Raw genomic sequence first — 15,088 nt, forward strand, 5'->3', positions numbered from 1 at the left:
CAGACTCAGTCGAAGATGTTTCTATTTCGGACTTGTACATCCTTCTTCGAGCAGGCGAGGCAACATGAGGTGGACTATTTCGGACATGACTATGTTGCCGTGGGGGAGACTCTACAGGGTTAAGAGTCCAATTGACATAACGAGCATAAAAGGGCAACATCAGCTCCTCCGGGTTTGCCACGACATTAATAGGTTGGTTGTTAGGCTGCAAAAATCAAATTGTTAGTTTAACATGAAAATACATTGCAATTTGTAAATATAGATGATTGTTAATATAAAAAGCATACCACATACACGTTCATTATTCGACAACATTGAAGCCAAGATAACAATGTTTTACTTCTCCACGCCCTCATCCGTGGCAATTCTGTCGGCGTGCGTATATAAAACTTGGTTGCCTCTGGGAACGTCTCCAAAATCCATATCTATGAAAAAAATGTAAGTATCGTGCTATTATACTATAAAAGTCATGATACAAACTTATTATATAATACAAAACGAAGTTCAAATTTTTATAGTATAAAAAACTAAACAATGATAACTATTTAAATGCATTAGAAAGTAACCTTAAACGGAAGCATAAAACCGGGAACGGTATACTTGTGTACTTTCTTCGATTCGGGATTGGCCTGGTTCAATACTCCAAACTCTTCTATTTTCTTAAAAATTCCACGCATCATACACGAAGTATATTTCCAGAAATACGTACCCCATGCAAACCTGCAATTTTCAATTTATTTATTATAATTAGTGCATTGCATACTACTGCGGGGATGCCTGTTTTAAATGTAATACCTGTTCCAATCATCTATATTATCAGCAAGCTTGTATACTGCTACAGGAATGCCCATTTTAACGTCCCGTCCGTGTAGACCCTTCAACATAAAAACAAGCTGGATAAGCATCACATCATCTTCATATTGTAGTGCCAGATAATTCAGGGACATAATCAAGTCTTCTAAATCTTTCAGCCGCAAACGTGCATCAGAAATATCTGGGAACAACCGAGCACGGAGATTTGAATTTGACTGGCCCTTTTCGTCATGGAGTAAATCCACATAAGGACCAACTTTTAAACCACAAATGAGAATATATTCTGTTTCACCAAAATCCAACTGGATCCCCTCTATATCAAAAAGTAACCTCCCCATTTCAAATATTTGTTGACACCTTACTTCGTGCAACATCATCATATGCACAAGTAAGGGATCACCATGTGGGATATGCATTCCTAAGAATATTCCAAAGGGGGAAGCTTCGAATAATACTCGTTGTGATTATGTTAGGCGTGGAAAATAGTCTTTAATAATAGTCCCCACCATGCCTTTCAAAGTTAAACCCGCTTTTTGATTGAGATCTTCGTGCTACACAACAAAATAAAAAAAATTCTTATTTCATTTAAAACATTACTAATTGAAAATAAAAAGCAAGGTTCCAAAATTACTTTTCTAATTCGGTTTATGAAATAAGTAGCAACATACTTTTTATATATAACTAAATACACAAAAGAAAAGGGCAGCAAAAGCAGAAAAAAAAATTGTACAAAAACCATTTTTAATGTCATTCCGCGGAGGCCTCTCTGCGGAGTGACGTCTAGCCTCCGCGGAGACCTGCATTTCTTCGATTATAACATTCCGCAGAGGTAACACATCACTCCGCGGAGCACCCTCTGCGGATTGACGTCCCCCTCCGCGGAATGGATCATCCCAAAAAGCGTTCCTATGATTTGTAAACCTAAAAATTCTAAAACTTTATACATATTCAATGTAATAAAATGGTGTTTCCTCTAATTTGAATCATATTCGACATTTTCGACTTTAATAATTAGATGAGAATGTGAGAAATACCCGGGAACCGTATCCATCGGCCATAACATCGGGGAATTCGCGGTCCATCGGTGACGGATTTCAACTGCTATAAACTCGATTTCGCCAGATTTTAAGTCGTTTGACGGCGTATTCCGCCGGAGTTGAAGTCGTCGCCGGAGTTGAAGTCTTCGATGAACGACTAAGAGGCGACGCAGAGTGACGAACACAAACGGGGACCAGTGGGGACCAAAAGAGGACCCCTTCATTTTTTTCAAAATAATGGGTTGAAATTACGAAATTATCCCCTCTACGCGGAGGTCCGCGGAGGGTCCTCCGCGGAATGTATGTGTATACCCGGAAAAATCTATTTTTATGACTAAATTTCAAAATTGACCCCCATTTTTTATCTATTTGCGGTATTTTCCCTTGATTAAAAGTAGCTAGAATTTTAAAACCTACTTAGCATAGCGATTTTTTTGATATCGGCTTTTATAGTGAAAGCAATTTCAAACGACCCCTCACTGTTCGTTGTGTGTAGAAGGTGGTGAAACTTGAACGAGCTCATATCATTGAGGTCGAAACCAACACGAACATCAGATGTAATGTAGTCAGATTCAGATGTTTTTGAACGTTTTGAACCACTCTTTATATGCTCTTCGGATGTTTTGCTCTTTTCCCATTTTTTATTATCTTTCACAAGATTTCGAAAGTCAAGATATTTGAAAGCATTCTTTTTTTCTTTTTCAAACACTTTTAGAGCTTTCTGCAAAATCACTTCATTGCTTTCTCCGTTTTTCCGTTGACATTTCATGTTGTTATACAAATCATTAAACAACATGACTTCCTTGCTTATCTTCCCCCAATTTGAATAAATTTGGTGTCTTGAATGGTACTCATGAAGCTTCATTCTTTTGTGAAACCTTTTTGTAACTCTCATAAAAAAACGGTCATGTTTTTGGTATTTTCCTGTCTTCGCATCTTATGAAATATTGATTCATGATTGTGCCAATTCTAACACTTTTTCGGGTTCTCATCCTTTTGCCGCTGTCTTCTCTTTTCTTTTACTTGGTGCTTGAGTGGGTTGGGTTTCTCGAACGAACTCGGGTTCGGAATCAGAAATGAGCGTTTGAGTTTGTTGAACAAATTTTGGTTGAGACAGAAAATCAAACGGATTAAACTCGGGATCGTTTTGTGGTTGTGTTGGTGTTTGTGGTTGTGGTTGTGGTTGAGAGTATTATGATGGGAATTGTTGCGAGAATTGGTGTGGATATTACGGTAGCATACCACCATAGTGATAAACTGGGGGCAAATAAATCGGTTGATCATATAAAGGTCTTGGGGTTGTGTTTCTAGTGGACGTTTTTTTGATTTGTTTGGGTTGTTGTAAGAAAAAATTTTCAAAGTTTTGAAAAAAAAGTTGAAAGATAGAATAATTTGATGAATGTGTAGTAAAATAAGGGTTGTGAGGTTTTACTTTTATGTAATAAAAAAATCAAATTTGAAAATGTAACGACCCAAATTTCCAAATAAAATGTTCATTTTTAAATAATCAAAACCTTTCCATACAATATGAAATCTTCGTGAAAATTGTTTTCAAAATTCATAACATCAACATTTTATTTCAAATATCAGGGTGTCCCCATATAAAATGCCAAAGAGTGCACGCCGCGCCATCAAGCCTTGCCCTTGCCTTTAGGCTAAGAAGTATCTGAAACAAATCAACAAATTGTAAGCGAATACTTAGTGAGTTCCCTAGAGCATACCCCACACAATCCACATATTCACATAATCCATATTAGCTATATAAGCTACATAATCCACATAAGTCATGCATACAACATATATGGATGCCCTGGAAACCCTCAAGGGTCTTACTCCGGGTGCCTCGGGAACCCCCTGAGGTCTTAGCCCAAGGATGCCCTGGAAACCCTCCAGGGTCTTACTCCGGGTGCCTCGGGAACCCCCCCGAGGTCTTAGCCCAAGGATGCCCTGGAAACCCTCCAAGGTCTTACACCCAAGTGCCTCGGGAACCCCCGAGGTCTTTATTAAGGATGCCATGGAAACCCTCCAAGGTCTTACACACAAGTGCCTCGAGAACCCCCCGAGGTCTTTCATGCAAGTATCACAAATAACTAGCATAGCACATATCCCATTACCAACTAGCATATCACATAGCAAATAATGGGCCGACCTTGGTGCCTTCGACCCATTGGTATGGTGAGGAGACTCACCTATCAAGAATGTTGAACTGATAAGATAAGTCCCAATGCGTAGCTCCAACTCAACTGCCTACAACCATCAGGTGACCGACTTGTCAAAATCCCGAAATGCCCAAAAATACCCTCAAAGTCAAACTTGGTCAACCAAGGTCAAAGTCAAAGTCAACAGTCAAGGTCAAAAGTCCATGCTGACCCAACTCGTCGAGTGCATCTAGCAACTCGTCGAGTACCTTCAGTGTTCAGAAACCGGGGAAAACCCCTAACCAACACGCTGAGTTATCTTATCAACTCATCGAGTTCACTGTGCATACCGGAAACGGGAAAACCCGATCCAACTCGTCGAGTTGTCTAGGGCAACTCGTCAAGTTTTCTCCTGACTTAACATATTCAGTCCTTCCAGTCGAATCTAAGGCCCCAGACTACAGATCCAGTCCCTTAGGACTGAAATACCACCTAAAGTTGCAAACTATACGTGCATGCAAGGCCTCAAGAGGCTAAAACACTAAAACTAAGTTTCATACAAGGTTTAGGGCATGGGGAAGGGCTAAGACTAGATAAAGTGAGAAACTTTATGTCCATGGAGGCCTAGAGGTGTCAAGACCTGAAACCATATCCTCATGACAAGTTCAAATCCGAGAATGACACCATTATGCACCAAAAATGACCATATACTTTCATAAGTTGAGATCTAAGCAACTAAAGGTCAAGGTAGCAACTTTATACCTCAAGATGGTTTCCAAAACAGAGTAGATGTCAGATCTAATGCTTCTCTCTTTACTCCACCCTCTTCAAGCTCCAACTTCGTTCACAACCACACCAAAATCACTCTCCAAAGCTCTCTCACACACTCAAGAAGGTATAAGGCTCGATCTAGGGTTTCTCTGGGCTGTAATGTAACATACCGACTCCCAGGTATAATATTTAATTAAGATGTATTCATTTTGTCAGGGCGAGTCGATGAGTTGGAGGCCCCAACTCGCCGAGTAGAATTGGAGACACCCGCATGATTTTTAGACTCTACTCGAAGAGTTGGAGGACCCCAATTCGATGAGTTGGAGCTGAGTGTGAAAACCCTAATATTCAGGGTTTGTGTCCTATTTAAAGGACCTTAAGCCTTCATTTCCACCTCCCTTATCACTTTAACACCCTGAGAGAAACCCTAAACGAACTGGTATCCTCTGAGAGAGAGAGAGAGAGAGAGAGAGAGAGAGAGAGAGAGAGAGAGAGAGAGAGAGAGAGAGAGACTAAAAGTGTGTGATTTGGTGCATTCTTGGAAGGAGATAGAAGAGCATAAGGCTTGGAACGAGAAGAAGCCTCTGGATCCGATGTTCTTTCAGTGCTAGCTGCTTTTTGGAGGTAAAAAGCTATCACCTTGATCATTGTTTGGTTAGATCTCTTCTATAGGGAGTTTTTGGCTATTTCGATCTTCCTTTTTGAGCCTTTCAGTTGTTTGAGCATGCCATGGAGTTGAAACTTTAGATCTGGGCAGTATGAGGTCCCTTGGGCCTAAAGATGCAAGCTTTAACAAGCTATTAGCCAAGTTTTATGCATTAAGCCCTCCATAGAGCTTTGTTTTGGCACTTTGAGCCCTAGGTGCCATGCATGGACGTAAAGCTTGCAGCTTTATGTGGTATTTCAGCATTGGGAGGCTAGATCTAGAGTTTGGGGATTTAGTTCTGCTTAAAATCATCTGAATGAGAGATGGACTTATGGGACTCGACGAGTGGATGAGCCAACTCGACGAGTCGGTTAGAATTTTCCCCGATAGTCTGGACGCGCTACAACTCGGTGAGTTGATGAGACAACTCGACGAGTTGAGTTGGAATTTCCCGATACTCCAGAGAGAATAAAGGAACTTGACGAGTCGCATAGGTGCAATCGACGAGTTGGGTCAACATGGACCGTTGACTCGAGCGTTGACTACCGTTGACTTTTAGGGTTTGGTCAAGATATGAGTTATTTAGATCATGGAGGGGTAAAATAGTCTTTCACCCTTTCCGAGAGTGAGAGAAGGGGTTAGCTTAACTTTTTAGAGTTGTGGTTATAAAGTGTTAATTAGAGTGTAACATCCAGATTCCCAGGTATCTTAAATTATGTATTTTATTGTGTTTTGGAGAGAGACTCGGCGAGTAGGCGCTCAGACTCGCCGAGTAGAGTCGCGAATCTCCATCCGGGTTAATGACTGGACTCGGCGAGTCCATACGTGGACTCGGCGAGTCCACGCTGTTTAATGAAACCCTAATTTCTCGGGTTTGGGGACTATTTAAAGGCCCTTATGGCCGCCATTTGAGGTCACCAGTCATAGAGAGAAACCCTAGAGTGCTTGAGCGTTTTGGGAGAGGAAGGAAGCCATTTTTTTTGACCTTGGGAGTGTTGTTTAGCAAGAAGAAGGAGGTACTAGCCAAGAGGAAGCATAGGAGATTGCTATTATGTGGATTTGGAGCTAAGATCTTCACATTTGAGGTAGTAATTCGACTCCCCTTCTGTTCTTATGATGATCATATGGATTTAGGGTTTCTTAGACCCTTTGTTGCTTAGATTTGAAGCCCAAATAGTCCCTTATGATGAGGAGGCTTTGGATCTGGATCCATAGAGGTCCAGAGAGCCTTATTCATTAAGCTTTTTGAATAACAATGGAGGCTATGACCTTGAGTTATGGTATTTGGGGCTAAATCATCATATATGATCAAATAGATGTTGTATGTGCATCAAGATGGAAACTTTACGTGGTTATTGGGTTTGGGAATGATAGATCTATTGGTTAGAGGACTGGATCTGACCTCAGGAAGTTGTTTGAGTATGTGCATGGAATGAACTCGCCGAGTCCATGAACGGACTCGACGAGTAGAGTCGGGTAGCCCCGCGACTCGCAATCTGTGACGACTCGTGGAGCATAGGGTTGACTCAGTGAGTCGGAGGAATTAGAGGACTGGAGTTCAAGGCGGAACTCGCCGAGTCCATGAACAGACTCGGCGAGTTGAGTCGGGGTGGCCCCGCGATTCATGCCAGGTGTCACCCGTCGAGTAAGGGGAAAGACTCGACGTGTCATGCGAGATCAGAAAGATAGTGGGCACGTGTAGACTCGCCGAGTCGCCCAAGTGCACTCGGCGAGTCGGGTCAAAGTTTGACCGTTGACCTTTATTGAATTTTAGGGTTTGGTCAACTTTAGGGTCTTTGAGCCATGAGAGGGGTAAAATGGTCTTTTACCCTTCTGAGAGTACCAAGAGAAGGAATAGTCTAGCCTTGAGAGATGTATTGATTCAGAGTGTTTATTTCATATGATTAGGCGGAGGCTAGACCCGACTTTACAGAGTTCGAGCTTTACCGAGTTAACCGAGGTGAATCTGCGCACTATACTTTACCTAGAGTGGTAATTAGAGCTATGAGACAGAGTATTGTGTATGCTTTTGCATGATGTGATTTCTATGTGTTATATGCTATGTATGTTACAGAGTTTTCAGAGTTAGGACCGGAAGGTCCACAGAGTTAGGGTCAGAGGACCCATAGAGTTAGGGCCAGAGGTCCCACAGAGTTATGGGACTGGGGGGGTCCCACAGAGACACTTTGACCAGAGTGTCAAACAGAGTTATAGCCTCGAGTGGCTAATATGTGTTATGTGTGGTATTTTGGGGAACTCACTAGGCATTTATGCTTAGAGTGTTGTGTTATGTGTCTCAGGTACCAGCGAGGATCGCGGGAAGGCGCCGGCTTGATCAGTACACACGCGGGGAGATTTTATTATGATCTTGGGAGATGTTGTTATGTGATACAATGGTGTTTTTATAACGATTATGAATGAAAACATGTTTTATAAAATGTGAAAAATTGTTTTGAAAATTTGGGTGTTACAAGTTGGTATCAGAGCCTTGGTTTGAGGGATTCGGATTCATCTTCGGGCGTATCTGAACTCAAACTGAGGATTTGAGAGAAATTTTGATGACTAAAAACTTTTTAAAAGAGTAAAAAGAGTTTTGAGACAAACAGAGCAGAGCCGTGTGTACGATCAGCCAGCGCCCGAACGGTGATTTCCCAAAATACCCTTGTAATTAGTGTTATGAGATATATTATGTTATGATATATGATGAGTTATGCTATGCATGCTAGAGTAGACTAGGTATTCTTATTAGGACTAGAGTGGCCTGATATGTGATGCCTTAGTCTAGGAGTTTTGCTGCTAGGGATACTTGAGAGTGTTTAGATAGCAGCGAGGAGTTTATGAGAGAGCTGCTAGTGAGTAGCATATGGTTAAAGAGAGTAGAGTACTTGGGACTTGGGATCCAAGGAGGAGGACTTAGAGTGGATGCTGACGCGGTGTGGACGGTAGTATAGGGCCCGTACTACTGAAGACACCGGAGCAGTGCGCACCCTAAGTAAGAATCCATTGGGTACTAAGGAGCAAGTAGGGTGGAGTTATCGAGTGCGAGTATACTCGAGCGAGTCCCTGATATTTATTATGTTGTATTTCAGAGACATCATGGTTGGGACACGCCACACACCAGAGAGCAGCGGTACTAGTGATGAGGAGATCCGTAGGATCATTCATGAGGAGGTGGCTGCGGCCATCAGGGCAGAGATACCAGAGGTGTTCGGGTCTATCAAGACCACACTGATAGAGACATTTGACGAGAGATACGCTGCTCTTTCTGAGGCTGCGGTTGCTGCGGCCACTGCAGCTATAGCTGCGACTAGGCCGCAGGGTGGTAATGCGTTGCTGTTTCGTGAGTTCAGCAACACAAAACCACCGGAGTTTGATGGGACCCAGGACCCGATTGCAGCGATGAGGTGGATATCAGACATTGAGGGGTGTTTCTTTACTTGCTCATCTCCAGAGCATTTGAGAGTCCGGTTCGCGTTGAACCAGCTTCGCTTGGGAGCGAAGGACTGGTGGAAGTTTGTGACGGCGCACTATTCGCCTACTGAGCTTGTTGCAGTGACCTGGGAGAGGTTCACTGCTATGTTCCGAGAAGAGTACGTTCCCCAGGTGGAGAGGGAGCGTTTGGCCCAGGAGTTTTTGACCCTCAAGCAGGGTATAGAGTCTGTTACAGTGACCACCAGGATGTTCCATGAGCGGGCGATGTTCTGCCCAGAGCACGTGTCCTCCGAGCAGGCACGTATGAGCCGATATCTGAGCATTTTGAGGAGGGATATACGAGAGTTCGTGGCGAACTCGACGTACCGGACATTTGCCGAGCTTCAGGCAAATGCCCAGAAGAGGGAGATAGAGCTGGAGACTCAGGCTAGGGAGGAGGCGGAGTCTCAGGGGAGGGATCGACGACCGGCACAGTCTCAGCCGGCAGCCAAGCGGGCCAAGCCTGCCGATTCGAGATCAGGGAGCCAGAGGGGCCGCACTTGTGGCAAGTGCGGCAAGAGTCATGATGGAGTGTGCAGAGCAGGGTCTTGCTACAAATGTGGCAAGGAGGGGCATATGGCCAAGGATTGCCCCAAGGGGTTTGCAGTTTGTTTTCACTGCAACCAGACCGGACACCGGAAGGCCGAGTGTCCACAGTTACGAGGGTCAGCTCAGGGAGCTTCTCAGGGATCTGCTCCTGCTGCTGTTCGATCTACAGAGAGTCGGCCGGCGAAGGCTGAGGCGCCGAAGGCTCGCGGGAGAGCCTTCCAGTTGACAACGGAGAAGGTCCGCGCAGCACCCGATGTGGTAGCTGGTATGTATTCTTTCCTCTGTTTATTTTGAGTTTGTAGTGTTATGCTTATATTGTGATATGCGTAGGTACATTTCTTGTGTGTTCTGTACCTGCCTTGGTGTTATTTGACTCGGGTGCGAGTCGGTCTTTTGTGTCACTAGCGTTTAGTCAGCACATCAGTACCCAGCATGAGGCGTTGAGTCGACCTCTACGAGTTTCCATAGCTGACGAGCGAGCGGTGTATGCTACTGATGTGATTCGAGGATGTGTACTCGAGATCTTCGGTGTCGAGTTTCCGATAGATCTGGTCCCGATTGCTATGGGGGACATATGTGTCATAGTGGGCATGGATTGGTTGAGCCGTTTCGGAGCTGTGATTGACTGTGAGCGACAGTTGATGACGATACGAGACCCCAGTGGGGGAGTACTTACGGTGTACGGCGAGGGTTCCCGTTCTGGGTCAGCATTTTGTTCGGCCGCTAGAGCGAGGCAGAGTTTACAGCAGGGCTGTAGTGGGTTTGTGGCTTATGTGGTGGATACGAGAGTAGATGCAAAGAGACCGAGGTCGATCGATGAGGTCCCGATAGTGCACGAGTTCCCATATATTTTCCCCAAGGAGTTGCCGGGTGTGCCTCCCGAGAGGCAGGTAGAGTTCCGTATTGATTTGGTTCCGGGGGCAGCGCCTATCGCCAAGGCGCCCTATCGCCTTGCGCCACCAGAGATGCAGGAGTTATCCTCGCAGCTTCAGGAGCTGCTGGGGAAGGGGTTTATACGGCCGAGTAGCTCGCCGTGGGGAGCGCCGATCCTTTTTGTCAAGAAAAAGGATGGTTCACACCGGATGTGCATTGATTACCGGGAGCTGAACAAACTGACGGTCAAGAACCGTTACCCCTTACCGAGGATCGACGATTTATTCGATCAGTTGCATGGAGCGTCTTGGTTTTCCAAGATCGACTTGAGGTCTGGATATCATCAGATGAGAGTACGAGATGAGGATATCCAGAAGACAGCGTTTAGGACTCGTTACGGGCATTACGAGTTCGTGGTGGTGCCTTTCGGGCTCACCAATGCAGCGGCGGCGTTCATGGATCTCATGAACAGAGTATGCAGACCGATGCTGGACCGTTCGGTGATCGTGTTCATCGATGATATACTGGTGTATTCGAGATCCAGAGAGCAGCATGAGGAGCATTTGAGAGAGTTACTTGGAGTTTTGAGATCGGAGAGGCTTTATGCCAAATTCTCCAAGTGTGATTTCTGGTTACGAGAGGTCCAGTTCCTAGGGCACCTCGTTAACCAGAATGGGATATTGGTCGACCCGGCCAAGATTGAGGCGGTTATGAGTTGGGAGGTGCCGAGATCCCCACCGAGATCAGGAGTTTCTTAGGGTTGGCTGGCTATTATCGGAGATTTATCAGGGATTTCTCCAAGATCGCCGTGCCACTCACCAGGTTGACCCGGAAGGGTGTTGCTTTTTCATGGGGACCAGAGCAGCAGGCCTCCTTCGAGACACTTCGCCAGAGACTGTGCGAAGCCCCAGTGTTAGCCCTTCCGGAGGGGATGGAGGACTTTGTGGTGTATTGTGACGCATCGATATCGGGGCTTGGAGCGGTGCTGATGCAGAGAGGGCATGTGATAGCATACGCATCGAGGCAGCTGAAGCCTCACGAGACGAGGTATCCCACCCACGATCTGGAGTTGGGGGCTGTAGTGTTCGACCTCAAGATCTGGCGTCACTATCTGTATGGGGTTCGGTGTACCATATACACGGACCACAAGAGCTTGAAGTACTTGATGGATCAACCCAACCTGAATATGCGCTAGAGGAGATGGTTGGACGTGGTAAAGGATTACGATTGTGAGATCCTGTACCACCCGGGCAAGGCCAACTTTGTAGCCGATGCCCTGAGTCGTAGGGCGGAGAGCGCCCCGATACGGGACGTTTGTATGAGATTGACAGTGATGACTCCGGTGTTGGACACCATCCGAGGGGCCCAGGCTGAGGCCCTGAGACCGGAGAACCGCAAGAGAGAGCGGGTTATCGGATATGTATCGGAGTTTGTTACCGATAGCAGAGGGCTTATGACCTTCCAGGGTCGGATCTGGGTGCCATTTGTGGGCGGGGCACGTACCATATTGATGGAGGAGGCACACCGATCGAGGTTTTCGATCCATCCCGGGGACACTAAGATGTATTTGGACCTGAGAAGAGATTATTGGTGGCCCTGTATGAAGAGGGATGTAGCATGGGTTGTTGAGAGGTGCTTGACCTGTCGCAGGGTTAAGGCTGAGCACCAGAGGCCGCATGGTAAGTTGTAGCCGTTGGAGGTTCCCGAGTGGAAGTGGGAACAGATTACCATGGATTTTATCACCAAATTGCCAAGGACTGCGAGGGGCGTCGATGCAATTTGGGTGATTGTGGACAGGTTGACGAAGAGCGCTCACTTCCTTGCTATCAGTGAGAGCTCCTCCGCTGAGAGGTTGGCAGAGTTGTACGTGAGGGAGGTGGTATCACGGCATGGAGTGCCGATCTCGATCGTCTCAGATCGAGATGTGCGTTTCACTTCCAGATTCTGGAAGAAGTTTCATGAGGAGTTTTAGTACCGCATACCACCCCCAGACAGATGGGCAGAGTGAGCGGACGATTCAGACGCTCGAGGACATGCTTCGGGCATGTGTGTTGGATTTCGGAGGGAGTTGGGACACATACTTGCCCTTGGCTGAGTTTTCCTATAACAACAGCCATCATTCGAGCATCGGTATGCCACCCTTTGAGCTGTTGTATGGGAGGAGGTGTCGGACTCCTATTTGCTGGGGTGAGGTCGGGCAGCGTGTGATGGGTAGTACAGAGATAGTACTTCAGACGACTGAGCAGATTCAGCAGGTCAGACAGAGGTTGTTGACCTCTCAGAGCCGCCAGAAGAGTTATGCGGACAAACGTTGCTCGGGGCTTGAGTTCCAGGTTGGTGATTTAGTACTCCTGAAGGTATCTCCTTGGAAGGGGGTGATCCGATTCAGGAAGAAGGGTAAGTTGGGACCTCGGTATATTGGTCCTTTCAGGGTGACTGCCAGGGTGGGCAGGGTAGCGTATCGTTTGGAGCTACCTACGGAGTTGAGCCAGATTCACGATACCTTCCACGTGTCTCAGTTGAGGAAGTGTATCGCTGATGAGTCGGCAGTGGTTCCGTTAGAGGACATTCAGGTGGATGCGAGCCTGAATTATGTTGAAAGACCGGTTACGATTGTGGATCGAAGGATCAAGACTTTGAGAAACAAGGAGGTGCCATTGGTTCAAGTCCAGTGGCAACATCGGAAGGGTTCTGAAATGACCTGGGAGCTGGAGTTAGAGATGCGCGAGTAGTATCCAGAGTTATTTGTGGAGTGAGACTTCGAGGGCGAAGTCTGATTCTAGTGGGGGAGAATTGTAACATCCGGATTCCCAGGTATCTTAAATTATGTATTTTATTGAGTTTTGGAGAGAGACTCGGCGAGTAGGCGCTCAGACTCGCCGAGTAGAGTCGCGAATCTCCATCCGGGTTAATGACTGGACTCGGCGAGTCCATACGTGGACTCGGCGAGTCCACGCTGTTTAATGAAACCCTAATTTCTTGGGTTTGGGGACTATTTAAAGGCCCTTATGGCCGCCATTTGAGGTCACCAGTCATAGAGAGAAACCCTAGAGTGCTTGAGCGTTTTGGGAGAGGAAGGAAGCCATTTTTTTGACCTTGGGAGTGTTGTTTAGCAAGAAGAAGGAGGTACTAGCCAAGAGGAAGCATAGGAGATTGCTATTCTGTGGATTTGGAGCTAAGATCTTCACATTTGAGGTAGTAATTCGACTCCCCTTCTGTTCTTATGATGATCATATGGATTTAGGGTTTCTTAGACCCTTTGTTGCTTAGATTTGAAGCCCAAATAGTCCCTTATGATGAGGAGGCTTTGGATCTGGATCCATAGAGGTCCAGAGAGCCTTATTCATTAAGCTTTTTGAATAACAATGGAGGCTATGACCTTGAGTTATGGTATTTGGGGCTAAATCATCATATATGATCAAATAGATGTTGTATGTGCATCAAGATTTAAACTTTACGTGGTTATTGGGTTTGGGAATGATAGATCTATTGGTTAGAGGACTGGATCTGACCTCAGGAAGTTGTTTGAGGATGTGCATGGAATGAACTCGCCGAGTCCATGAACGGACTCGACGAGTAGAGTCGGGTAGCCCCGCGACTCGCAATCTGTGACGACTCGTGGAGCATAGGGTTGACTCAGTGAGTCGGAGGAATTAGAGGACTGGAGTTCAAGGCGGAACTCGCCGAGTCCATGAACAGACTCGGCGAGTTGAGTCGGGGTGGCCCCGCGATTCATGCCAGGTGTCACCCGTCGAGTAAGGGGAAAGACTCGACGTGTCATGCGAGATCAGAAAGATAGTGGGCACGTGTAGACTCGCCGAGTCGCCCAAGTGCACTCGACGAGTCGGGTCAAAGTTTGACCGTTGACCTTTATTGACTTTTAGGGTTTGGTCAACTTTAGGGTCTTTGAGCCATGAGAGGGGTAAAATGGTCTTTTACCCTTCTGAGAGTACCAAGAGAAGGAATAGTCTAGCCTTGAGCGATGTATTGATTCAGAGTGTTTATTTCATATGATTAGGCGGAGGCTAGACCCGACTTTACAGAGTTCGAGCTTTACCGAGTTAACCGAGGTGAGTCTTCTCACTATACTTTACCTAGAGTGGTAATTAGAGCTATGAGACAGAGTATTGTGTATGCTTTTGCATAATGTGATTTCTATGTGTTATATGCTATGTATGTTACAAAGTTTTCAGAGTTAGGACCGGAAGGTCCACAGAGTTAGGGTCAGAGGACCCATAGAGTTAGGGCCAGAGGGCCCACAGAGTTATGGGACTGGGGGGTCCCACAGAGACACTTTGACCAGAGTGTTAAACAGAGTTATAGCCTCGAGTGGCTAATATGTGTTATGTGTGGTATTTTGGGGAACTCGCTAGGCATTTATGCTTACAGTGTTGTGTTATGTGTCTCAGGTACCAGCGAGGATCGCGGGAAGGCGCCGGCTTGATCAGTACACACGCGGGGAGATTTTATTATGATCTTGGGAGATGTTGTTATGTACTACAATGGTGTTTTTATAACGATTATGAATGAAAACATGTTTTATAAAATGTGAAAAATTGTTTTGAAAATTTGGGTGTTACATAGAGATGATTATATTATGTAGGCGGAGTCTAGACTGTTCGTGGGGTACTAGATCTACTTGCTTACTTACGAGGTGAGTCTTCTCACTATACTTGCCTGAGTGGTAATACTGTGTGGCCAGAGGGTCTTATATGCTTATACTGAGTTATGTGATATCATGCATTTATCTTTGTGATTTATGCTATATATTATACTGTGCTTTATTGGTT

At 45.7% G+C, this 15,088-nt stretch overlaps 1 long non-coding RNA gene across 1 annotated transcript; it reads left to right on the top strand.

The window, feature by feature from the left end:
- The first annotated feature begins 13,287 nt into the window (after positions 1 to 13,287).
- Positions 13,288 to 14,784, top strand: LOC145162589 (uncharacterized). Its single transcript, XR_013739192.1, has 3 exons — positions 13,288 to 13,493; positions 14,317 to 14,368; positions 14,708 to 14,784. It is a non-coding gene; the product is annotated as an uncharacterized LOC145162589 (long non-coding RNA).
- Positions 14,785 to 15,088: the final 304 nt, after the last annotated feature.

Source organism: Lactuca virosa, chromosome 3 (assembly GCF_052849685.1).
Source record: "Lactuca virosa cultivar CGN04683 chromosome 3, Lactuca_virosa_CGN04683_v6, whole genome shotgun sequence".
NCBI lineage: Eukaryota > Viridiplantae > Streptophyta > Magnoliopsida > Asterales > Asteraceae > Lactuca > Lactuca virosa.